General features: G+C 32.6%; 2 non-coding genes and 1 pseudogene across 2 annotated transcripts; 1 reads left to right on the top strand and 2 right to left on the bottom strand.

The window, feature by feature from the left end:
* The first annotated feature begins 512 nt into the window (after positions 1-512).
* LOC143552395 (U5 spliceosomal RNA) lies at positions 513-616 on the top strand (annotated as a pseudogene).
* Positions 617-13,944: 13,328 nt separating this feature from the next.
* Positions 13,945-14,060, bottom strand: LOC143552418 (U5 spliceosomal RNA). The gene has a single exon (XR_013138649.1). It is a non-coding gene; the product is annotated as a U5 spliceosomal RNA (small nuclear RNA).
* A 531-nt stretch (positions 14,061-14,591) lies between these two features.
* LOC143552345 (U5 spliceosomal RNA) lies at positions 14,592-14,715 on the bottom strand. Its single transcript, XR_013138639.1, has one exon. It is a non-coding gene; the product is annotated as a U5 spliceosomal RNA (small nuclear RNA).
* Positions 14,716-27,145: the final 12,430 nt, after the last annotated feature.

Genomic DNA, 27,145 nt, shown 5'->3' on the forward strand with positions numbered 1-27,145 from the left:
ACCAGCTGTCTCACTCAATGGAACCTTCTATTCTCATTGCTATGCATGATACTGACTCCTGATTGGTCGTCCAGCTAGCCTACGAAAATCCTTGTGATGGGCAGGTACCGCGTTGGCCCTTTTTCATTGGTCCATCGTGCGTTCGTGGTTAGTGCAGGGCTAGGCCTATGATTGGATCTCCCTTCCTTATCACGTGCTGACCTGTGCTTAGTCACAACAAGTCTTTTGTCGGTCTTCTTTCATTGTAGATTACCAAGTGTTCATCCCGCAGAAGACTTGTGTATCCTCCCGCGGGAGACTTACGTGTTTTTCCGAGGAAGGTATTCTTCCCTGCGGGTGGTTATGTTTGGTCATATTTCTTGAGGTTTCTTTCCGTTGGTTGTTCACGGTCACGGAGGGGTTGCCTCCTCGCTCTTAGTGGATTAATACCTACCTCTACAGCTAGTTAAAATAGTTTGGATGGAATGATCTTTGAGTATAATCAGCCCAGCTGCGATGGAGGAAGACACACAGCTATGCAATGAGCACAAAGCGAACTATTCTTTCGCGTTTTACTAAAGAATACCGTGTGTTCGTTGTTCTAAAATATTTTAGAGAGCTCTTTTTTTTATAAGACTCCCAACAAATCATAGTTTTAATTTTTTTTTAATTTATAGTTTTCTTTTGTTCACTGAAGGATCACTGTGGATAAATGTATTTTGAATATGTACGCTTGACAACTAGAAAACATATGTTTTAAAAACACTATTTGCATCTGACTAGCGAAAATCCTAGGCACTGTCGGATCTTAGTGTGGGCCAATGCGGGTCACGGCCCACCCAGCTTTGTCGTTCATTAGTATAAATTTTCTAAAAAAATAAAAAAAAAGATATATGTGTGTGTGTGTATTAAGTCCGGCCAATCCAAATTATTTTCAAAATTCTCCGGTCTATCCATATTATATGTTTAAAATCCGCCCTAATTCGTAGATAGAGAAAAGATGAGACTACGGCTTCTAATATGACTGAATCTACTATCCATTGAGAAGTAAATGTTGCTAATTTTGGGACAAGCCCACTCACAAATCGGAGAGTTTTAGGGATGATTAAGATTTGATTAGTTTTCTTGTTCACCATGTGTGGGTGAGTCTATAAATATATGTTATCAAGTTAGAGTTATTCATATGAGAAGAGAGATTGTAATCAAGGTTTTTAAGTTATTATTAACTTGATAATATATGGGAGTTATCAATGGACATGTTACTGTTATTGTTATTGTTATTGTTATTGTTATTGTTACTACTGCTACTGCAAAATTTAGGAATTTAAACAAAAGCTTCTTGTCATAATAATTTAACTATACTATTAAAAAAAACCTGTTGTTCATATAACATTCAACTAGTCCCTTCACAGGATATCAAATCTACAGGTTTCCAGTTTAATAAATTCCACTTATTATCTATTTTGGTTTAATTAAAATAAATTGTTCCATTTTTACAGTTTTGAACCGGAATGATAAAATGAAAAATATGTTGGTGGAAATCAAACTCAATACATTGTTTTTATAAAATGTTTGTGACTTGCCAACTCAAGTAGAATGAATTGATTCTAACCTTCTCTTTTCCTTAATAGGTATAGATTCACTACATCCATTTTGAATTCTTTTTAATTACAAATACAAATTATTCTTACTAATTTATGTATAATTTTAGGAAATATGTAATTACTCATTCATTAATATTCATTATGTAATACCTTATAATTTATAAAACTATAATGTTCATTATGTAATTCATATATGTATATTTGACGTTTCCTATATTTTCATCCGTGTGTTACAGGGGACGCTAACCTAGCTAGTTATCATTCAAGTAAGTAACTGATCATGACAATAATATGTGTTAGACTAGTTAATAATTTGCCTACTATTAAAATCAATTAATATACAATTAAAAGAATTTATTTACACTGTTTCAATTCTTAATTACTTATCATAAATTTGTTCAAAACACCACATTTAAAAGATTATATAAAACTTCGATTATTAAAAAAAAAAATTTAAAAGAATATATGTATATAACAGACAAGAGTTACCTCTCTATTTGAAACCAATCTCATATAATCCTTCTAGTTAGCTTGGACATGAAAATGAAAAAGGTTTTATTACTCTGGCTGATATGTGCCCACTACTTCTTTTGCATAACCAAGGGCAAGAAGTGTATAGTGCCATTTACCATATCTTGGAATCTCCATGTCTCTAACGCTATCGTACCTACTAGTGATACGGTGTTGAGATTCCATTTAGTTTCGGAAAAAGATGATTACAAATATCATAACGTCACCTATAATGGCCCCGAATACTTGCTTCATTTCTGCGAGAATGTTGGTCGTACCACAACCTTTTATGCAAATTTCTGGTGTAGAACAAAAAAGGGTGGCCTTTGGTTGTTCGATGATGAAGTTGGTACTTTTCTCGGATCGAATCCGTTTACAGTCAATGATATTTACTGGACGGTAACAGAAGAAGGTTTTTGGTTATCTAATCATAGAGATGGTCATGACAGAAAACTTTGGGCTGAGTGGTGAAGTAATTGTTAGTTAAGAAGAAGAAGAAGAAGAAGAAGTATGCTTTTTGTAGGAATGATAAGAAGTAATCTAGTCCATAAATTTTGAAAATGGATGGTTGAGATTAGTTTATAAGTGAAATCAAGTGTCAGATAAGGGGAATGACATAATAGGGATTAGGGTTGTTCACGAGCCAAGCGAAACCGAGCGAAGGCTTGCTCGTTGCTTGGCTCGTTTACAACTGAACTGAACGGCTGAAATTCGAACCGAGCGAAAAAGGAAACGAGTCAAAATCGAACCGAGCATTTTTCGATCAAACATCGAGCGATTTCGAGCATTTTTTTAATTTCTTTTTCACTTTAAAATTTTCAATAAAAAACAAGTTTGAAGGCTGTAAGTAATATATTTTGTAAACAAATTAGTAGTTTTTAGACAAACGTATAATATGTTGTAAATTTTTAGGAGAAATAAGTTTGAAGTGAGATATAATGAACATGTAAACAAACTTTTAGTATTCTGAAAACTTGAATCGAACTGATAAAACTATAAAATTGATGGGATTGGAAAATTTTTAAAGGGTTAAAAAATTGTAGACTTATATTTTATGTGTATTGTCTATATATATTTATATATTTGTTCATATATAATTATATATAAAATAAATTAAAAATATTCGAGCTGGATCGAACCGAGCAGACATTTGCTCATTGCTTGGCTCGTTTACAAACCGAACCGAGCAGAGCGGCTCGTTTACAATCGAGCGAAAAACGAGCAAGCATTTTTCGAGCGAGCAAGTTCGAGAGTCGAGCGGTTTGGACAGCCCTAATAGGGATACCACATTTATTGTTTTAAAGCGTCCATAACTTTTTACACGACATTTAAAAAAAATAAAATCACCATAATAACGAGTGTTTTTTTATGTGAGTACCATATTGTTATATAAAAATAAAAAAAAATTAGTGGGTTTTTTACAAATTGTGTTTTACAAATAATTGTGTTTTTATCAAATTGTGTTATACAATTATGTTTTTTATTGTGTTTTTTACATTGTGTTTTTTCATAATGTTTTTCCATTCTGTTTTTTCCGGCGACGACTATTTTTCGGTGACTTTCCGGCTAAAAATTCCCGGCAACTTTCCGGCCAAAAAAATTCCGACGACTTTTCTGGCGAAAATTTCCGACGACTTTCCGGTGAATTTCTGGCAACTTTCCGGTGAAATTTTCTGGCAATTTTTCCAACAAGGTTGTGGCGGTGGGTGACGGCTGTGGTGTCGGTGGGCGATGGAGTGATGGGAGTCGTAGGAAATGAGTGAAGATGCAAGTGGGTTTTGTGATTAAAGTAACTAGGTTTTGAGGTTAAATTAAATGGTTTTTGATATTAAAGTAGTGGACGAAAATGTCATCCTTCCTAAGAAAATCAAACCTTTTATTTGAGTCCAACCCATAATAATAATAATAATAATAAGGGACATTTACATATTTCTTCTTCATAAACTTTGAAATTACATATTTCTTCAAACCATATAATAATAATAATAATAATAATAATAATAATAATAATAATAATAATAATAAGGGACATTTACATATTTCTCCTTCCTAAACTTTGAAATTACATATTTCTTTAAATAATAATAATAATAATAAGGGACATTTACATATTTCTCCTTCCTAAACTTTGCAATTATATGTTTTATCGTATTCAATCTAATCAAAAAATCATATAATCAATTATCTAGCAACTGGTAACAAATTGTTCAGGCCAACATAAACCTAAACCGATTGAACACACAGAATTACTAAACATCAATAATCATATATCAACCATAAACAATTATAATAATAATAATAAGGGACATTTACATATTTCTCCTTCCTAAACTTTGAAATTACATATTTCTTCAAACCATATAATAATAATAATCTTCTTACTTATATTTTATTATTTATTTATACTAATAAAAGAAATATCTAAATACACATGGCATTCTCTAGAGCATCTTCATCCTATGTGACAACTTATTTTGTGATTCATAACTTTGCCATATGGCATTCTTTTAACATCTATCCCTTTGAATTTCTACTTTACAAATTTTAAATAAATTAATTACTAAAAAGTTAAGGTTAACATACTCCACCAATAATAAGCCAGAATATAAGTGGCCTACTTATTTATTAGGAGCATAAGTCTGAAGATATTTTGTTCGAGTTATTTTGTTATTTTTTATTTCAATATTTCATAATGGTTGGTGAAGAACTAGTGTTTCGTCACCTTCAAATCTGGAAAGCTTTCTGGTTCTGTCTTCCAAAACCTGAGTTCGAGTGGTCCGCCGAGGTTCAACATCTTCAAACCCGGGGAACTCTCCGGTTCTGTCTTCCAGAACCGGAGTTCGATTGTTTTGGCGAGGTTCCACCAAAATTCGTCCAGCTTCGAAGACTGGATCTTCGAGGGTTTCGGTCCTTCGTCCTCTCGCCGGAGTGCTGTCGGCAATTGTTGGTTCTGACTCATCTTTCATATCACAAAAAACTTCAAAAATCTTTCAAAAAACCGTAAATTCTAGCTGAAACCAGACGACGCCAATGAAGAAGCACATAATCAAACTGGATAGTTCGAAGCTACGTTTTCCCAAGTGTGAGTCTACTGATTGTTTGACGAGGTCAGATTCAGATCAACTGCCTGCAAAACCGAACACCGTGAGTCTCGTCACGGGAAGGACACGATGGGAGGTCTTCCCGTAACCACCCTCCGGCGTGAGAATAAGTACAGTCCTTATCGGAAATAAGTACAAATACAAGTAATTGATCTGAACGTGTGGGAGTAAATGAATACCTCATGGAGATAATTCAAGTATTTATAGCCAAAGGTGGAGGGAAGGTGATTGATGGGGTTGTCACTATCAAGATATTCCATGTCTACCTGAATGGACACGTGTTGAGCGCATATTGGATGTGACAGCCTGGCCACGTTGGGGACGGTTATCAGGTGTCATTCCATTGGCTGGTGTCACTATCAGGGAATGTTGGGAAATCCTTCTAGAAGTAGTTTGTTACAACTGCTCTTCCATATCACGTGAGGGTCTTGCACGCGTTGGGTCCTTTGTGTGGCCCGCGGGTTCCTTTCGCAAATGCTCAATAGTAATCCACGGTTGTGTTGGGGACCTGAGAGGTATATTTCCTGGTTTGCGGATAGCTTTACTACCCTACCTCTATAAAAACTAAACAAAATCATTCGGTTATTGAGACACGAAAGGCCGAACTTAAGGGTTATTTACTTGATGGGATTAAACATATATTAATTTTATCATAATCAGTCAAAAGATAATATACTTTATCGTAAAAAGCTGTCATTTTAGTTTTGTCTTGATTCTGATTCATAATATATATGTTGATCCAAACTCAAACATATAAATTTAGTTTAATAAAATTTGATAAACAAACAACAAATTAAAAATAATAACCATTTTATTACTAGTATTATGAATATGAATAACAATAGTCGTTAACAGTTACTTCACCATTCAGCCCAAAATTTTCCATCATGACCATCTCTATAATTAGATAACCAAAATCCTTCTTCTTTTACCGTCCAATAAATATCATTGGCTGTAAGGGGGCCTGATCCGAGAAAAGTAGCAACATCATCATTGTACAACCAAAGGCCACCTTTTTTAATTCCACACCAAAAATTTGCATAAAAGGTTGTGGTACGAGCAACATTCTCGCAGAAATGAAGGAAATATTCAGGGCCGTTGTAGGTGAGGTCATGATATCCGAAATCATCTTGTGTCACACCCCAACCTAAAGCGGAAATGCCGGGGTGTGATCCGATTGCTGACAGCTCGAAGATACTATCATAAATAAAATGTGACAATATCTAATTAATTATTTTAATTCAAATGTACACACAATAATCAAATACAACAAAACAATTCAATTAAATAAATACAATCAATTAAATTTAAGTTTGTCTTCAATATAACCTATGGTCTTGACTATATATCCATACTTCAATCTAAGCAACCTGTATATACGTAGAAAATGGAGTTTGTTAACAACACATGTTGAGTGAGATGATCACCAATTTTGTAACATTAAATAATAGCATATATATGTATATAGTTGATAAATGATAATGATAAATGCGCAAACCAATCTATATGGTAATAATCAATTAAACCTTAACAAACCAATCAAGTATATTCGTGTGCCAATGAATCGTTGCCAAGCGAATCGGGCATTGATTACAATGACTAAATTGTCGGTTTACCTTTGCCAAGCGAATCGGGCTCTGGTTACTAAGACGGTCGTATGATCATACTAATGAGAACCCTGTACAGGGGATATGGTGGACCTCTCCGAAACGTTATCAAGTAAACAATTAAGCATGTAACAATTAGCAAATAGCATTCAACTGATATTCACACAACAATTATATTTGCGATTTTGAGTATATATATAGAATAGAAAATATGAGTAAGTACGCATATGTCCCCAAAACGTTTGAAAACAGTGTATAAAAAGGGGAATGATCAAACTCACCTGATCGATTAAGCCAAATGGAAATGAATACGACAAGAACGATAATCACACTCCTCGAAAATAACCGACAAGAATCCTAATTAGATGATAATACGAGTGAATTATAATGATATAATATGTATAATGAATTTAGGATTTCGATGCGTTTTGAGTTACAATTATGGTTTGATATGTTATGGATTGAACGTTTGATCTCTACGGATTATTGTTATTATTTAATTATAAAATCATTATTTGTCATAAAAATCGGGTTTACGAGTAATTAATTAAATAAATACGAGTTAAGACCTACGATAATAATAAACGTTTAGATATATAATTATTATAAATTTATATCTTAAAATCTTTTAACGAAACCAACGACAAATATATAATTATACTTTTAATATGTTTATTATGTTTATCATAGTTTTTGTTTAAAAATAATACATACATATATATATACATGTTTATATATAAATTATAATATATATATATATAGTAAATATGAGCAAACTTATAAAGATGTTTTAACAACGATAATCATCAATATTGGTGTCGGTTTTAAGTAAGATAATAACGATTTATTACTAATAAGAAATATATATATATATACACACACACTAAAACTTGTAACGACACTAGTCGACACGAAAAGTTAACTTTATGATGTCGGTGTAACAAAAATATTGTTTATTTATTAATAAATATTAATTATAATAGGTTAAAATAATCAAAATAAAAAGGAATACCAAAAATAGGGCTGCTGGGAATCGAACCCGAGTGTTTGGCCGACACAGAAGGGAACACACACACACCAGCCAACTGGACTAATGTGTCAGTTGTTAATGGAATGAAAACTAATCAACAAATACAGAACCTGATTAGTCCCAAATTGATTTTAAATCCTAAACCTGCAATCGTTCAATCCGTTTAACTTTTGTTTAAATTGACTTAGGGGTTTTGTAAAGCATACCAAGAAGATCTGAAACATATAACTTATTACATACCTCGACGAGTAAACACAGGCTAATTTGATCCAATCATCGCCTGCGGTCAAGGACGACGAACAGGGGTGGACGGCCAAAGTTGCTACAATTAAGTCTAGGGGTTTGGTTCACGATAATGTTAGGAACGTGCAGACACGATTAATTGAAGTATGGTTAAGCCTAGAATATATAATCAATTTTAGGTCTAGGTCGGTTCATAAATATATCAATTACGGGTGATATTTGATTTTGTTTCTAAATTAACCACGACGGTTAGGCCGATAATAGTAAGAACAATCACAATCAAGATTCAATTCCAAGTTTAAATCGTTATTTGAGGTTCAAGTAATTAAACGGGTCATGGATTTGAGTATACGGGTCTTGGGTAAATGGTTTATAAAGAGAATAAAAACTAAAATTTCTCATCGAGCAACAAATTAATTTTATTTTTGGTGTATAAATGAGAGAGATTAAAAAACAAATTTGTGTGTAAAGACGTATTTTGTTTTTCAAGTTCTTCAAAAATGCAAATGGCGTTGCTTTATGTAGGCAAGCAAATATCGAAGGGAAAGCGTATGCTTCTATGAAAGGGGTATGGGGTCGTAACATTTTTGGTGCTCATTTGAAAATACTTCTTAAAATATAAAAACTTTAAAAATTATTCAATTATTTTATGTCACTTTCGTTGCCACTTACAAAATATAAAATCAAACAGATTATATATGCATTAACTTTTATATAATAAACTACAGTTTGCATATTATAATTCTGATATAACTATATATAATGCTTTAAAAATTCTAAATGACAACCCTGATATAATACGATGTTTTAAATATTTGATGTCACATTTTTTCTGATCAAACAGGTTATGATAAAATCAAGCAAATGTGCGTGACAAAAGTTAAGATCATGTTGTAAATAATTTGAAAATTGAGTATGAATTTTACTAAAATAATGGTTCAACTAATATATGCGCATTTTGGCATCGTCATCCTACAACGGAAGAGTATGAATTCACATATTATATTCACTCAAGCAGAGGCAGTAAAATTCTCCATCATTCTCTGCCAGCGGGAATCGTTTATGGTTCGGGGTCTTGTGGCTTTTCGGTGGCAGTTCGTCGGTGTCGTGTAGTTTTTCGGTACCGGTTCATCAACCCCATCGCTCCAACATCCGTTGTGATGGTGATTGGATGCAAATATGTTGGCGGTGGTGCAAAAGATGATGGCAAGATCATGCTGTTGTGATCGCCTCCTTTCACCATGCATGGCCATGGTAATGGATGAATATGGGGTGGGTGGGGAGATGTATTTATAGGATTGTAGGGGCGGCGGTTATAGGTTTTTACAGTTAAAAAGTAGTTATTTAAGAAATTATAAAGGACACGACGGTTGAGAGAAATATGTTTTAGCAAATGTCGTGGGAAAGCAACGCAATGAGAGTGAACTTTGATTGGTATAATTTAATAAAAACCATGCATCTAGTATTCTATTAAAAACAAAATGGTATGCCCTTTTATTTGAAACGACGTAAAATTAACAATTTTAAATTAAAATAAAGATAATTTGAAAAAGGCTGGAAAATAAGTTTACAATGAATTAAAATAAAGGTATTTTGAAAAAGGTTAGAAAATTGGTTTGTAATAAATTCTAAATGTAGTAGATAGAATATGCAGTCTCCTAGTATGAATTTAAGGTAATTTAATAAATCTATTATATATGCGCCTCCTAGTATGAATTTAAGGTAATTTAATAAATCTATTATATATTCACCTCCTAGTACGTATAAATTAAGATAATTTAATAAATCTATTAAAAATTCATCTCCTAGTTTGAATTTAAGATAATTTGATAAATCTATTAATATATTCACCTCCTAGTATGAGTTTAAAATAATTTAATAAATCAATTATATATTCATCTCCTAGTATGAATTCTAGGTAGGTAATTTTATAAATCTATTATATGTTCACCTTCTAGTATAAGTTTAAGGTAATTTAATAAATTTTGTTATATATTCACTTCCTAGTACAATTTTAAGGTAATTTAATAAATCTATTATATTCACCTCCTAGTACAATTTTAAGGTAATTTAATAAATCTATTATATTCACCTTCTATTATATATGAATTTAAGGTAATTTGATAAATGTAACATGTTGTGATACGATATGATATCTACGACATCATAAGAAAACACAATGTAATATAACATACAAGGATTGACGAGCATGAGTCGATTCGGTTCTGTTATAAGCTAAACCAAACCTATAACTAAGGTTTCGGTTTTAGATTTTCATTACAACGGTTTGATTTCGGTTATTGGAAATATGGTGCCAACTTTAAATGTGTGTGAATTCAAACTAATTTAAGTTAATAAATGCAATTGTATATTTGGTTAATAAAATATTAGAATTCTTTTTAAATTTATGAAGATAGAATACGACATTTATAATTTGTTATTTACAAGATTTTATCCTGTAACAACCCGGCTTAAGCGGAAACGCCCGAGTGTGACGTACAGATTGCTCAAACTCACGTGGCACTATTAAGTGACCATAATAACATTAATTCATTTAATAAGCCAAGTAACACAAGTTTAAAAGTAACAATACAAGTTCAAACCAAAACATAACCATAACAATAGTTCTTTTATTGAAATACCCTAAGTAATCTAAGTGTCTTCAATACTTCAACCTCTAATCACGGTACCTGTAACATATGTATAAAATATGGTCAGCTATAAATATAGCTGGTGAGTTTCCACGGTTTAAATACGTACATAAAAACCATACAATTCATAGACATGTGATAAACGAGCAAGTAAGTCCTTTCCAGTTGGTACAACCAACGTACTTGGATAATCGCGCAAGTAAGGTCCTTTCCAATTGGTAACAACCAACGTACTTGTATAATGAGGCCATTTTCCACTCGATACAAATGGACCAGAGTGCAAAGGGGGGCGTATGATCATACTTAATGAGGCTTCCCAATCGTGCAAGTAATATTCGTGCAAGTAATACAAGTAACACACAAGTCCATATACGAATTGTAGTTTTGTAATAGAAGAAATAACACTTGAATCTTTATAAGGATACATATGCTACCCCAAAACATTAAAACATTAAAACGGGGTGGTGAAAAACTCACCTTAGTAATTGAAGTGAAAAAGGAATAAGAATAACTTGGAGGCGTCAAAGGAACCGAAGCAATCAATCCGTACGAACTATAAATAAGAATAAACATAACTTTTAACGGCTATTCCATCGGGATTTTAAGGTTGTTTAATTGTATGATAGTTTTAGAAGATAGTTATTATTTTATTACGAATCTTATGGCTCTTAGATTATTATATTATTATTTATGTTTTAACGACAACTTGGTTATTAGTACAATTTAAGCACTTTAATGGCGAGAAAACAAAGTTTATATGTTCGAAAAGCTTGAACTATTGTTTACAAGTCGAAAATATAATTGTTGCTTTAACAAAACGATTTTTAGAGAATTAAAGTTTACTTTGCGATTATTACACGATTTTTAATAACGACTTATGAAAACGAGAAACTTGATATTTATATGTAAATGGTGGGATATATTTTATAGTTAATTTACATAATTTTTATTTAATTTAAAAAGGTTTTTATAAATTTATTATGATTATTAATTGATTAAAATGATTTATTAATTAATAATAAATTGGAAAAATGTTTAATAAAAAAAATATGCGATTGACCCGGGTTTCGAACCCGGGTCTTGGTGGTATAAGTTCTGGGTATTATCCAACTTCTCTGGTGACAATATTCGTTTATAGTATGGTTTTTAATACTTAAATATACCATTAGCTTTGAAATGGATTTTAATAATAATAATAATAACAATACAGTTTATTAAACCAAAAAATGAGCATGACCCGGGTTTCGAACCCGGGTCTCATGGTTGCGAGGAGTTGAGTTTAACCAGTTGAACTAGAAGGATATTCGTTTAAGAGTTAAGAATCATTATATATATATATAATACTTCAGGTTCATCTTCTTCACATGAAGAACATAAACCCTAATAATTCAATCTCAGTTTCTGTTTCATGTGTGTTTAAATTAGTATAGGGTTTTTGTTTATTGGATCAAAACTAATCAAAAACATGTTACAATTACCTCAAAAGGTGTTGATTTGGTGAAGAACAAGAACTCGCCGGAGCCGAAGCTTTGCCGGATTATTACGACTATTGTAGAGAGAATTAGAGGGAAAGAAGGTTATGAGCGAGTTGTAACAAGGCTTAGGTCCCTATTTATACAACTAATCGGAGCGTCTAAACGTTAAATGCCTTGATTTGATTATCCGGATTTTCCGGCAACGATTACGGGGTGATTTACGGATGTTAAACGCAATTAAATAGTTAATTATTGTTTAGTGTTGATGGCGAATCGTTTTTATATATTTAATTTGGAAAAAAAATGTGTTTTAAGGGGGTGGCGGCCACCTCCGGCGCCGGATTCCGGTGGCCGGAGGCCCCGCCGGAAAAACGAACAATGAAAGGAGGCGGCTAGGGTTTGGTATATTAATAATATAATTTGAATTATTTTCATTTCTGGTCCCTCAAGTTTCAATAACCATTTAAAGATAATTTAAGTTCTTTTAAGTTTTAAATAAGTATTTGAAGTTTACATTTTTAACCCAAACTTTATAATTAAATTATAAAGTTTTCGGTTTTGATTATTTACGCGTTTTACTCGCGCGGCTCGATTAACGCTAAGGTTCGGAAATTTATAAACAACGAACAACGAATAATGAACATTAAATATCGGGAATCACTTTATTAAAATATATTTAATACATCGAAACGACCCAACGGGTCGGGTTTACAATATGAACACGAATCGAAAATTGACGAATGTCACATATCCCCCGTATTACGAGGGTTATTTTACATTATTCGTTTTTAATATTTATATATGTATATTTGGATTTTAATTTTATTTATTGTAAGAAAGTGAATAATTTACTTAGGGTTTGATGGTGAAAGTGTTTCATAAATAAATGATATGTTACAACCCGTTTAAAAGTTATCTGGATTTGGTGACCCATGAATCGCTCATGTTTTTTTACTATAAAATTGTTTATTAATTATAAATAATATCTTTTTTCTTTTTAAATTGGATATTAAATTTTAGTATATCCCTATTTTATAGGATTTTCATATCAAATAATTGGTAAAATTAATTTTTAATTTAATGAAATGTTATAGCCCGTTTAAGAGCTATCTGGTTTTAGTAAGACCCATACCCATGAATTTGGGTTAAATAATGAGAGACCTCCATTTAAAAATCAAACAATCTGGTGGCTTCCATAAAAAGAGGGAGCGACCACATCACGACACATAAGATTTTAGGGTCTTCGTTTGTATATATTATAGATATATAAAAACTAGAACAAAACTTTTGTAACACCTCGAATTTTCTAAAATATATTTAGTAATATTAATATCAAAGTTAAAGACAATGAAAAAAATTTATGGATTATGTAAAGGAAAACACGTATTTAGAACGAACTATATACATGCAAATTTATGCAAAAAGTTAAAATAAAAATGAGAATTGTGAGAAATATTTGTGAGAAAAAAAACCTCAAAAAAAAGAAATTAAAAGAAAGTAAAAAAATCATAACTCAAAATGTAAATAAAAAAGTTTAAAAAAAAAACTAAAACGTTTAACCCATCTTTCTCTTTAAAAAAGGAGTCAAAAAGACACAATGTTAAGGAAAAAAGACACAATGACAAAAACAAACGAAAAAACACAATGTTAGATGAAAATATATTCAAATTAAATTCCAGTGACCAACAAAAAACTGCACTTAAAAAAAATATTGGAATTGTGAATTGTGTTTTGTTGGGAGTCTATTCAACAAGAAAAGAACTCTCCAAAAGTTGGCTTATGCTATTTGAATGCAACGAGTACACATTATTCTTTAGTAAAAGGCGAATGAATAGCTTGCTTTGTGCTTATCGCATAGCTGCGTGTCTTCATCCATTGCAGCTGGACTGATTATATACAGAGATCCTTTCTTCTGAACTCTTTTAACCAGCCATATTCATTTACCTTGGGGGACCGAAATGATTAGAAATAAATACTAAGTTCTTACACCAAATAGAGACCAAAAATCTCTATAAACATCAAGTTTTTACGATAGACAACAAAGGAAGATGAATTACAATTCAGCACAACGACCTCTAAGATCTTTAAATTCATCAATTATTGATTTCGAATCAAAGTTCGTTTATTTATCTTTGCAAAATATGTGTGTGTTTGCATTTTTTTTTCTTTTAAATGTTGTTTATGAGCAGTGAAAAACTGAAAATAGTGTCGATTCACTAATATGAGCAGCCGGCTCGCTAGTCCCATTTTGATTTTGATATCTACCAAGGATTTTCGTTATCTCTGATTGGAACCAACAGATGAAAATGGTGTTTATAAAACATATGTTTTTGTAGTTGTCAAGCATAGAAAACTGTACTTTTAGAAAGATTGGAATTATGTTTTGTTGAAGTCTTTTAAAAAAGAAAAGAACTCTCAAAAAATAATCATATGCTATTTAAATTACGCAACGAACACACGGTATTCTTTAATAAAAGGCGAAAGAATAGTTTGCTTTGTGCTCATTGCATAGCTGCGTGTCTTCCTACGTTGCAGCTGGACTGATTATATACAAAGATCCTTCCTTTTAAACTCTTTTAACCAGTCAATCTGGGACAAAATCTTGAACAACACATCAACCACTAATTTCAAATATGGTGTTTTGTATCAATTTGGAAGTGGGTATCGTGAACAACAAAACACATGCGCACCGACTTACGATTTGCTAAACTAACAGATTAATATAGATCCGTATGTCCTAACCAAACTCAACTAGAATTTTAAATTCAATTAAATTAAATAAACATTTAAGATAAATTCAAACAATCTTAAAAGATGAACCAAATCTTTAACTATTATATTTTTTTATGTGAATCTTGATATCTTCCTACCGCCCCTACGCCGTACCACCCATTGAATGCCAAACAAATTTATAATATTACATTTGTGGGAGGGTTGCTGCGTTAGGGACTGTAACTCAAGCATAAAAAATGTTCTGCTGTTGTCCATTAGAAGCTGTACTTTGTTTTTATTGGACCCCAAGATCCACTCACACACCACCGTCATCATCTCCTCTGCTCATCTTCAAAATCATTATTCACCCACACCACTGCCATCTTCTACGTATCTCTCTCTTTCTGACATAAAATATCGTTTCCACTTCACCTTCTAATAAATAAGTAGGCCATCTTCTACGTATCTCTCTCTTTCCTCCCAAGGTTTTATTTGAGTTATTTTGTTATTCTTGATTTCAATATTTCATAAATTTGATCGATGTTTTATGTTGATCTTGAAATTTTAATTATTTATTCTTGATTTCAATGTTTCATCAATTTGAGACGAATGTTTCACTCTGATTATTTTGTGATTCTTAATCTCAATGTAGCATTTATTCACATTGATATTTTATTGGAAATTTTGATTTGTTTAAACGAGTCATTATTGACTCCAAGAATTTAATTGATTCTTTTACTAAAAGTTTTGTTTATTCCATCCCAATGCTTATCGACTTACGTGTTTACATTTTGTAGCTCAATGCTACGTTTACTTAACATGTTAATCTTAACTTTATTATTTCATGTTCATGATTTCAACTGATGTCATCCGCTATTCTAGTTGTTTCATTCTTCTCAATAGTTTCGCGCATTTTCTTTTGGTAAACATCATTTGTATCTTTAAAACTTCAATGATTTCATATTCTCGCTTATCCTTGACCCTAAGGATTGGTTTCTTTACTTTGTTAAATTTTGATCTGTTTAGTCTATCATTCTTGAATTCTAAAGTTTTCACATAAGGACTTACTATATTTTAAACCCACACAATGGGACAGATTATATGGACCATCCGACGATAAGGGTAATTATGGGTCGACACGTAATTATCCAAGTCCTCGCATGGAAGACATAATAAGTACGTTGTGTGCAATAACTCGAAACCTGAAATGATTTTGAAAGACGGGACAAAGGAAATATGATAAGGGCATGGTGGATACGCCGCTGGTACATCCTATATATAAGTGTCCTCTTCAGATTCCCATTAGTGGCGTCTTTCGGGTCATTCAAAGATCGACGTTATTGTTTTTATTTAATTATGAACACAAAAATTGTTAAAACCTTTAACAACTCCTCGTATTAGTTGTTTTCTTTTAAAATTTGATTTTTTTTTATTTTAATTTCGTGTCGATATTTCTAAAAGTTGTGAATCATGTAACATCCGTTACTTTTCAAACCCGAAAACCCTACCCATTTTAAAATTTTCGGTTTTGTTATAAATATATGATTATATTTTGAAGTTCGTCTCATGTATTTTATTTATTTATTTTCCGTTATTTTTATTCGCATTCATTAAACCAAACCTACAGGATTTAAAGTTTATATTTAAAATTTTAAACGACTCGCAATTATACCCAAGTTATAATTTTCTTTTACGTTTATGACGTATTTCAAAGTTCGAAGGTTAAAATTTAGATAAAGTTTAATACTAGTTTTATTAACAACTTGAAAGTCTAAGGTTCAAAATGAAAATATATTAATAATTCCATTTTAAAGAAACATTAAACTTCAAAGGCCCAAAGTGCAAATATCTTAAAAATATAATACTAAAATATTAAAACCCAGCCCTCTTTACACTTGGCCCTCGTTTTTCCGGCATTGTCGCCGTCGACTTCGCCGGCGAACCTCCGTTGGACAGCAAGGACTTCATTCTCGCAATCTACCTAAATTAATGGATTGTATTGACCTTAGACCATCGTAATACATGCTAACTAACAGATTAATTGTATTATAACTACTCCAACCCGTCAAAAGATCCCGTGACCGTCGCCGGATTATCGGCCATAAACAATTAATACTAATTAACTACAGTTCGTCTCAATTTCAAGTATAAATAGGACCTTTTCATCATTCTAAACTTGCCCCGATCATCAAATCATCTAAAATATCCTCGATAATGCCTATAATCAGCCGTCAAAGAATATTCCGGCCAAACCGCCAATCACCCCCTTTCCGTCATTGTAACAGGTAATAAATATATATATATATATATATATATATATATGCCTTTTGATCGTTTGTATTCACTAAACAAAAGCCCCATGTTAATTTTGACAATCATGGACCTAGCTAATCCGATTAAGAAGCTAGGGTTTGAATGAAGGAGATAACTTGATGCTAAAATACATATACATTCTTTTCTACGCTTACACTCAAGCTAGGGTCAGACCACATTTTGTTTATATATTTTTGTAACCCATTTTTTTCTTTATTAAATTATTAAAAATCATAATAAAATATTAAAAATCATTTTAAATTAAATAAAAATTATATAAATTAAATATAAAATACATTTCATCTATTTCGCTTAAAAACCAACTTCCGCTTTCTTAAAACGTAAATTTAAAAATTACTACTTAACTCCGATCGTAACATTTAAATCATTTAAATTCTTTTCGTTAAAACGTTGAGTATCTTTCCAACTTGTAAACTTTAATCCAGGAGTCCCGAACATATAAACTTTGCGCCTTCATCAATAAACTAATTACATTGTAATTCATTTTCGTTAACTTTATAATCGTTTTCGTAACCCTTATAATCCGTTACCATAGTCTTTTTCCAAGTTAAACTATCATTAAAATTCGTAATTCGCAAATACTATATTTCTTATAATAATGCTAAAATTGTTAATCAAATATTAGTTAAAATAATTAAAACGTTAAATTCCCATTAAGACTTAAAAGTAATATTATATTATATTATAAAATGCCTTAGCATAATAAAATAACATTAAAATAATTCAATATCCCGTTGACCAATTATATATAACGTTTTCAATCCCGATAGTTAGATTTTGTTTTTGTTTCAATTATAGTTCGAGAAGTTCAAATGATTCAGATTCTTTAAACGCATTTTCGATCGCTTCGGTTTCGTTATTGCGCTATTGGCTTTTATTACAAGTTTATCTTCGCATTTGAGGTGAGTTTCTCACAACCCCGTTTTAAATGTTTTCATATTTTGGGGTAGCATATGTATCTATTACAAATTTATGTATTACGATTTCGATTACAAACTACAATTCACTATATAGACTTGTGTGTTACTTGATTACTTGCTCGAATTTACTTGCACGTGGTAGCCTCAATAAGTATGATCATACGCCCCCCTTTGAACTCAGGTCCATTTGTATCGAGTGGAAAAGGGCCTTATTATCCGAGTACATTGTTTGTTACCAACTATAAAGGACCTTACTTGTGCGATTACTTGAGTACGTTGGTTGATACCAACTGGAAAGGACTTTGCTTGCTCGTTTATCATTTGTCCATGAATTTGTAACATCCTAAAAATTTTAATGATGAATAAAGGAAGTTATGTTTAGTGATTTCGCGTAATTAATTAATATCGGGTAGGGAGCGGGTCTTGGACGTGGATTAATTGAGATGGGTTAAATGAGAATGGGATTTCAGGGATATAAATGCCCCCAAAATTCCAAAATATCTTCATTTTCACCAAACTCCCTAACACCCCAAAACACACACACACGCCACACCCATACCGCCGCCGGCCGGCCGAGCCAAGGGAAGAGTCGGGCAGGTCCGAGAGAGAGCGATTAGTGTACTAGCAAGTAAACGAGATCCAAACAAGCCCAAAAAGGTATGATTCTTGATCTTTGAAGTTTAAAGATCCAAGCTTTTTTAGTGTATAAGCGATCGAAAATGGTCGGGAAGCGTAGTGGGTGATATTGAACCATAGCAAGGGTGTTAAAATCGCTCAAAATGCTGGAAAGAAACCGAACAGCGGCTGTCTGGGCAACTTCGCCTGCATCTGGGCAACTTCGCCTTCAAAGGTATGAACTTCGCCTGCAAGCTAAGTTCGCCTGATGAACTTCGCCTGCAAGCTAAGTTCGCCTGATGACAACTTCGCCTGAGGCCAAGTTCGCCTAATTGATAACTTCGCTTACGGCCAAGTTCGCCTGATGACAACTTCGCCTAAAGCCAAGTTCGCCTGATGACAACTTCGCCTAAAGCCAAGTTCGCCTGATGACAACTTCGCCTAAAGCTAAGTTCGCCTAAGGTTTAACTTCGCCTAAAGCCAAGTTCGATTAGGAAGTAAACTAAAAATCTAATGAAAAATGTGTTAAGACAGTTAATGGAAATAAAATTTTTCCAAGCTGACCTGGCAGCTCGACCCCAGCCAGGGGCTCTGCCCCTTGGACCCTGCTAGGGGCTGCCGCCCCTAGACTCCGCTGCCAGGGGCGCTGCCCCCGGACCCCCGTTCGTTGTGGGTCATATAAAGATAGAAATACATTATGAGAAGTGATAGTTAATTGATACGTATACTTGTTATACAGTCAGCCGTGCACAACTGAAGAAAGGAATTACAATTAACGGTGAACGTAACCGTGTTCAGGTGAGTTTCTAGCCCCATTCCTTGTTATGTTTTCGGGGCTGTGTGCATACTTGATGTGATGTTAATACATTTATCCTAAGTGATAAGTGTATGCCCTATGTGATATATGTGTTATGTAAGAATGATTGCTTGATGGTACGTGAACGATCTTCGGATATTGCACGTACTGTCAGGTTGTAATGCTATGTATAAGGTAAGTATAATGTGAATGCTTATGCGTATGAACGTGATAGAGATAATAAAAGAAGAAAATAATGATGTATGGTCGTATGGTTACGAAAAGGGTACCGAGCCCTAATAATACTCGAGGTATGATGTATGGTAACGAAGAGGGAATCGAACCCTACTAATATTCGAAAACTAGGGACCAGACCCTTATAATATCTGTGATGTTAGGGACCAGACCCTTATAATATCTGTGATGTTAGGGAATCGAACCCTTCTAATATTCGAAACTAGGGACCAGACCCTTATAATATCTGTGATGGCAGGGACCAGACCCTTATAATATCTGTGATGTTAGGGAATCAAACCCTTCTAATATTCGAAAACTAGGGACCAGACCCTTATAATATCTGTGAGGTTATAGGGCGAAAGGCTCTTTAAAACGTATGATTATGTATGTAAAGAAAGTATGAAGGTAAAAATGAAAGTAAAAGCACTTAAGTGTGTATGAAAGAAAGTTAAGAGGTTAAGTATGAAATGTAAAGAATGTATTGTATGAATATGTGATTAACTAGAACTCACTCAGCGTAGCTGACTTTTTGTATGCACGCAGGTGAGTAGGATGAGACAGCTGGCTTGAGCGGGGACACATGGCAGAAGAATAAGAGCCTGGCATCTGAAGACTTACGATGTTTTAATTTTAATGTTTTAATGTGAAAGACAAAGAATGTTTTGAGACAAGTCATGAAATATTGTAATGTTTTATGAAAGTTTTATATTCCGCGTAAATGTTTTAATTAACTCTGATATTTAGGACTGTGTTTATGAGTAAATCCAACACGAAAGTAGGGTTACTGGTAACGGGGCCTCACAGAATTGTATGAATTTTTTTGTACGTATTATATCAAACGGTGGGAACCTCACCAGCTATGTTCATAGCTGACTTTATTTTACACATATGTTACAGGTGTAAAGATACGAGTATGAAAGTTAGAAGACACATAGCATAGCTATAATAGAATATTCAAATAACAACTTATCATTTGTTTATTTATTTGTTACAACTTGTATTATTTGATAAACTTGTGTTACATGAAGATTTAAATGAAATGACGTTATTATGGTCACCTAACAGTGTCACATGTGTTTAAGCAATCTGTACGTCACACTCAAGCGTTTCCGCTTTAGTCGGGGTGTTACAATAATATTTGCGAATTACAGATTTAAACGATAGTTTTTAACTCGAAAAAAAAACTAAGTTACGAATTATAAAGTTTAAAACGAATGAATAATATAATATTACTCGGGTTTTACGAAACTTAAAGAATGTGAAAACTTGGTTTTTGAATGAGAAACAATAAAATATAATTTAAGAACTTATTTTATTTAAGGATTTTTAACGGTTAAAAATTAATACGAATACCAACTATTTTAGTATATAATAAAGTTAATGAAATGAGGAAAAATAATATAATATTAATCGGGTTTCTAGAAAACAAAGTCAAAAGTTAGCTTTTAGATGAATAATGTTAACAATAATTTTATAATTAACTTTTATTTACGGTAAAATAATTTTATTTACGGTAAAATAATTTTTATTTGATTTATAAAGATTTTTAATTAATTCATTTGATTATTAATATAAAAGGAAAGGTTCAAAAAAATAGAAATAAAAACTTTGCCCTGGCCCAGGTTCAAACCCGAGTCTTTTACACCAAACCCAAGTGACATAACCATCTGAACTATCTTAACAACTTAGCTTGTTTCAGGAACAAAAATATATATGTATTAGCCATGTTCATTATCTTCTTGCTTACAAACCCTAAGTTCAAGTTCCGATATTCTGATCCATGAATGATAAAATTAGTTCAGGGGTTTTGTTTGTCGTGTAAAAACTAATGAAATGCATGTAACTATTACCTTATATTGTAATGGTTTGACGGCGAACTAGAGTTGGCCGAAATCAAAATTTAACGAACAATTTAAAGGTTGCAGAGAGTTTGATGGTGTATTATGAGATTGTGAGCGATTTTAGATGTAAGCTTAGTTCCTATTTATACATGTAATTGGAGAGTATAGTTGTCAATTGCATTAATTAGATTTAGCCCAAATTCCGGCGAAAAACGCGGCGGTTACGAGATTTAAATCATTGATTCAAGCCGTGATTTATGTATTATTATTGTTGAATAGTGTTATGCCGTTATGGCCTAAGATCGTCATGGCAATTAATTGAATTATAAAGTAAGTTTAATATGATTTTTGGAGTCGCCAGATTTTATGGTGTTGCCGGGTTTAGTCTGTAACATCTCGGATTTTTCGTTTACGTTTAAACCTACCGGAAATAATTTAGATTTTCATTATTAACCAAAAATAATATATTTAAGTTTCTAATATTCAATTTATATCCCTCATACTTTATATAATGTCTAAATCCTTATTTAAAACATAAAAAGTTCAATAATTGACCAAATATCAAACTACAGGGACTAAAAATGTAAAAAATAAAAATTTCCCATTGTGGCCCAGGGCTTTGCGCGATGAGACCACCCTAGGTGGCCATGCGGCGCGACGGGGTACCTGCACAGATTGTTTAAGCCTTAGTTCGTTTTCTTACTCGCTTAAGGTATAAAATCGTTTATTTTAGGCATGTTTGAGTGAATTAAGGTCCAAGTAAACATCATATAACTAAAATACAAGTCCTAATTCGTTTTCCCTTGTCCAAGACCAGATCTTTAGGAATAAATCAAAGATTCTTTCCTTAAATCGCATATACTTGCTTAAACGGGCCAAAAAGCCCATATTTGGTTCGTTTTAGCTATTCTTATATAAACAAGTCATAACCATCTGCTTTAAACTTTAATCTAACCCTAATACATCTCCTCCAGCCGTCACCTACCTCTGCTCATTCTCAAACCCTTCGGTTTTTGCATATTCGTTAAAGACACAAGCCTTGAAGGTTGACTTTGCTTGCTTTAGTACCTTTGACTCATCGTTTCTCCTTGTTCTTTCACTTTCCGGGTAAGTTGTAAACTGTAGAATCGTTCATACACATTCCCTAGTCAATAGCCTTCAATCAATTTCTGTGATTGAAGGGTGTTGACTGGTCAATTGCTTCAAAACCCGATAAAGGGTAAAACAGTCAACAAGTTTGACTTATCGTTTTCTCATACTTCTGGTCGGATTTAACGTTCGGTCCAGAAGACTTTTATTTTCAAAACATAATTTTAAGTCTACTACCCAAAACCCGACTCCCGACTCGAAGTTCGAATTCTGGTCAGACTCGACTCGTTTAAATATTAAAATCAACATAACTAGAGTTCTATTCATCCGTTTGGATTGATTCCAGCGGCATTAAGTTCGTTTTTATTTATAGTTTCATATCACAAAGTTTCAGATTCTGATCATTAATCTCGTTGCAAGTATTGGACGACTCGCTTAAATCATTAGTTCGTTTGTCGAATTTATTAATCACTTGCCTTTTGTCTAAGGTGAGTTTTATCATTCCCCAATTTTACCCGATTTTCATAAACTTTTTGGGGACATATGCGTATATAATACTATATATACATACATATAAAAAATAGCAAACGTATAATTGTGTGTGATTAATCAAATCTATTTGTTATGTGCTTATGTGTTATTGTATTGATTCGTTTGACATATCCCCTTGGAGAGGGTTCTCATTCTCATTGACCATCGTCCGATTCGCTTGGCAACGGTCTTATTCTCATTATTTGCTTATAGTTGATTTACCGGCGCCTAATTCGCTTGGCAATGGTTTAATCGACAACTTACTTGCTCATGATTTGATTTCATTGCCGCATTTATTACGTTTTTCTTATTTATTATATTAACATTATTTAGGTGTCAAAACTTGGTGGTAAACTCACTCAACATGTTCGTTGACAAAACTCCATTTTCTACGCATATGCAGATTGCTTGTATTGAAGATTGAAGTTGGACACGTAGACAAGACCTTAGGATAAAATCAAGATAATCGTTATATGAACTCATATTTGGGTATTTGAATTGTTTTGTATATTTGGATAATGTGTGTAATATTTGTAAATAATTAATTAGATATTGTCACATTACATTAACTATAACGAATGAACATACTCATTCGTATTACATTTACCTAACGAATAGCCCTTCATTCGTTTGACACATTCGTTAAACAGGGTTAACGAATGCGGCTTAGATTATAACGAATATGGCTCATTCCTTACGGAGTAACGAATGGCCTTACAATAGAGCGAATGGGGCTATTTACCAAAAATACCCCTTATATTATCAAACATTATAATAATAATATAATAAAGACGAGACGCCCAAGATGTGTATCAACACAACGTGGCCAGGCTGTCACATCCAATATGCGCTCAACACGTGTCCATTCAGGCAGATATGGAATATCTTGATAGTGACAACTTCACCAATCACCTTCCCTCCACCTTTGGCTATAAATACTTGAATCATCTCCATGAGGTATTCATTCACTCCCACACGTTCAGAGCAATTACTTGTATTTGTACTTATTTCTGATAAGACTTTACTTATTCTCACGCTAGATGGTGGTTATGGGAAAACCCCCATCGTGTCCTTCCCGTGACGAGACTCACGGTGTTCGGTTTTGCAGGTAGTTGATCGGAATCTGACCTCATCACAATCAGTAGACTCACACTTGGGGAAACGTAGATTAGGACTATCCAGTTCGATTTTGTGTTTCTTCAGTTTTCAAAGGTAATAGTTAAGGTTTGGACAATTACTAAAACAAGGTATTGGTTTTTATTAATTCCAACTATTATCTTTTGGTTGTTGGCTTGTTGCCAGTCCCAATTAATGAATTGGCTTATAACGATCCCACCTTTTGTCATATTTATTCCCACGGTCCGCGACTAACAGAATTCTAATGCCATTAGTTGCAGGTCGTTGGAAAAACGTTTTTAACCGGAAGACTCATATTTTTTTTGTTCTAGAAAACTCAACATTTTCGTCCCAAACATTGTTGTAACCTTGTATCGGACGTTTATGAAACTTTTCTAATAAAACCCCAATTATTGAGGTCGTTGGAACCCTAGAACCAATGTCGGAATCGGTTGGTAGTGCTCAAGTAGTGATGGTGGTTGGTTAGTGGTGGTGGCGGTGCAAAAAATATGACTTTTTTGGCCAAAAACGTTTTTTCGGCAACCCGCAAGTAACAGCGTTAGTATTCTATTAGTCGTGGACCGTTGAGAACAAACATGTTAAAAGATAGGACCATCATCAATCAATTCGTTAGTTGAAACCAACAGTGACCAGAAGATAATAGTTGGTATTAATAAAAACCAATATACCTTTAAATAAAACAGATAGTCTAATAACCTTATTTTTTTTTAAACTTCAAATAATAACACTAGTTTGATTGTTTGAATAATGGGTCAAGTTATTATACACGGGGACGGGGGGGGGGGGGGACAAAAATGAGAATGATGTATTGGATTTGTAGCCACAAAAAAACCCTAAAAAATAATAAAAATCAATAAAAAAAATCCATAACTCGAAATTTAATAAAAAAAAAACGAAAGATGTAAAAGCACAAAAATGTTTCCACGTCCTTCCTCATTCTCCAAAAAAAAACAAAAAACATCGAAAAAGTGAAATGACCTGTGATCTTGAGTAGATTACAATTAGGATCTCTGAATGTTACAGTTTGAATCTCAAAGTGCGGAATTCATTGAGATTGAACACACACAAGTAAACATTAAGCTCATTCTCATATATATCATGAAAGATTACAAGATATGACACTTTGCACACTTTCTCTCTCTATTCTCTCACTCTGACAATGAGCAAAAGTCTGCTTATCAACGCATAAGTCTCTTATTTATAGGAAACATCAACAAGTTCATCAAGTCTGTATATGTTATACGGTGTATAACATATACGCTGCATAAGATATGCGTTGACTTGAGACTTATACGTTGACTACAATACACAAACTATACATTTGACATTTTTAGCCCTATACAATCATATCTAATACATCTAAGACCCTAGCAATAGACATTATGCTCTAACAAAAAGACACAATGCTGAGGAAAAAAGATCATTGTGTCTTTTTATTTGTAATTGTGTTTTTTGTTTACTCTCGTCATTGATTGTGTGTTTTTTTCCTTAACATAGTGTCTTTTTTTCTTGATATTGTGTTAACTATACATCCTAAAGGGAAACTCGATCAAGATGACAAGCATGTCGACTACATCCATACTCTGTTGCGGTTACTACTCTCCATGCTGTAACAGGTTCACTGGTTTAATATTTATCATGTTTTCTATTGCTTACATGAAGAACTGATCAACAATGTGACCATATTTTCATCGATTGACAACTTATTATTATTATTATTTAAAATTGAAGAATTTAAACAAAAGCTTCTTCTTTTGATAATTTTACTATACTATTAAAGCAATATAAGGTTTCCACATGGCATTCAACTAGCATGTTCACATAGGTTTCCAACTCATCAATTTTTCATTTATATAATTTCCACATGTTAATTTGAACATTAATTTTAAACATTAGCCCCTAAGTTAAAGAAGTTTCAAAATAAATTGTTATAATTATCATTTATTGAGTAATAAAGACAATTAATTGTTTTCATTGTTATTTTTTTAAATTTTGAGATTTTGTTATTTTATTTTATTTTATTTTGTTTTTTTGGATTTTGGGAAATTATATATGAACTTTGGACTGGATGTTTGGATTGAAATGGTGGTTGACGTGTGTGAATATATATATAAAATTTGAATAAAAGTTTCACACAAATCAGGGTTTTAAAATGGTTTTCACCTACAACCAAACTATACACGAAAGGCAAGTGTACCTATCGTTTGTAGCAAAGTATTGGTAAGAACCGAGTGTCAATCCATGGACATGGATAACTTTTGATACTAAATCTTTGTAATTGATTAAACCAAACAAGCAATCCAAATAAGTTTTCAAATTACTAAACTAACATACAACAATAACAAAGCAAATAAAATATAACTAACAATCAATCCAAACAAAGCTATTTAGACATCCACTTAAACTTAGTGACAAAATAACAATGATAATGGCAAACATCATGAATCAAACATCAATATCAAATTCCAATAAAGGGAACCTAATACTAACAACAAATCATCATGATGGGTGTTCATCAAATTAATAACCATAGATTAGTAAGTTTGTCAAAACTACCTAATCTCATAATTATAGGAAAGCTAGCATGAAAACAATACCCTAACTACCTAAAATCATGTAAAGTAGACAAGTTCAAGAAAACAAGTTAAAACACATGAATCTTTTAAATAGTAAAATATGAACTAAGGATTATGGCCTTAATCTCTAGAAAACATCAGCTAACTCAAAGAATCA

Source organism: Bidens hawaiensis, unplaced genomic scaffold (assembly GCF_021521415.1).
Source record: "Bidens hawaiensis isolate Kalapana, Puna unplaced genomic scaffold, B.hawaiensis_p1.1 tig00001016_1, whole genome shotgun sequence".
Classification (NCBI taxonomy): domain Eukaryota; kingdom Viridiplantae; phylum Streptophyta; class Magnoliopsida; order Asterales; family Asteraceae; genus Bidens; species Bidens hawaiensis.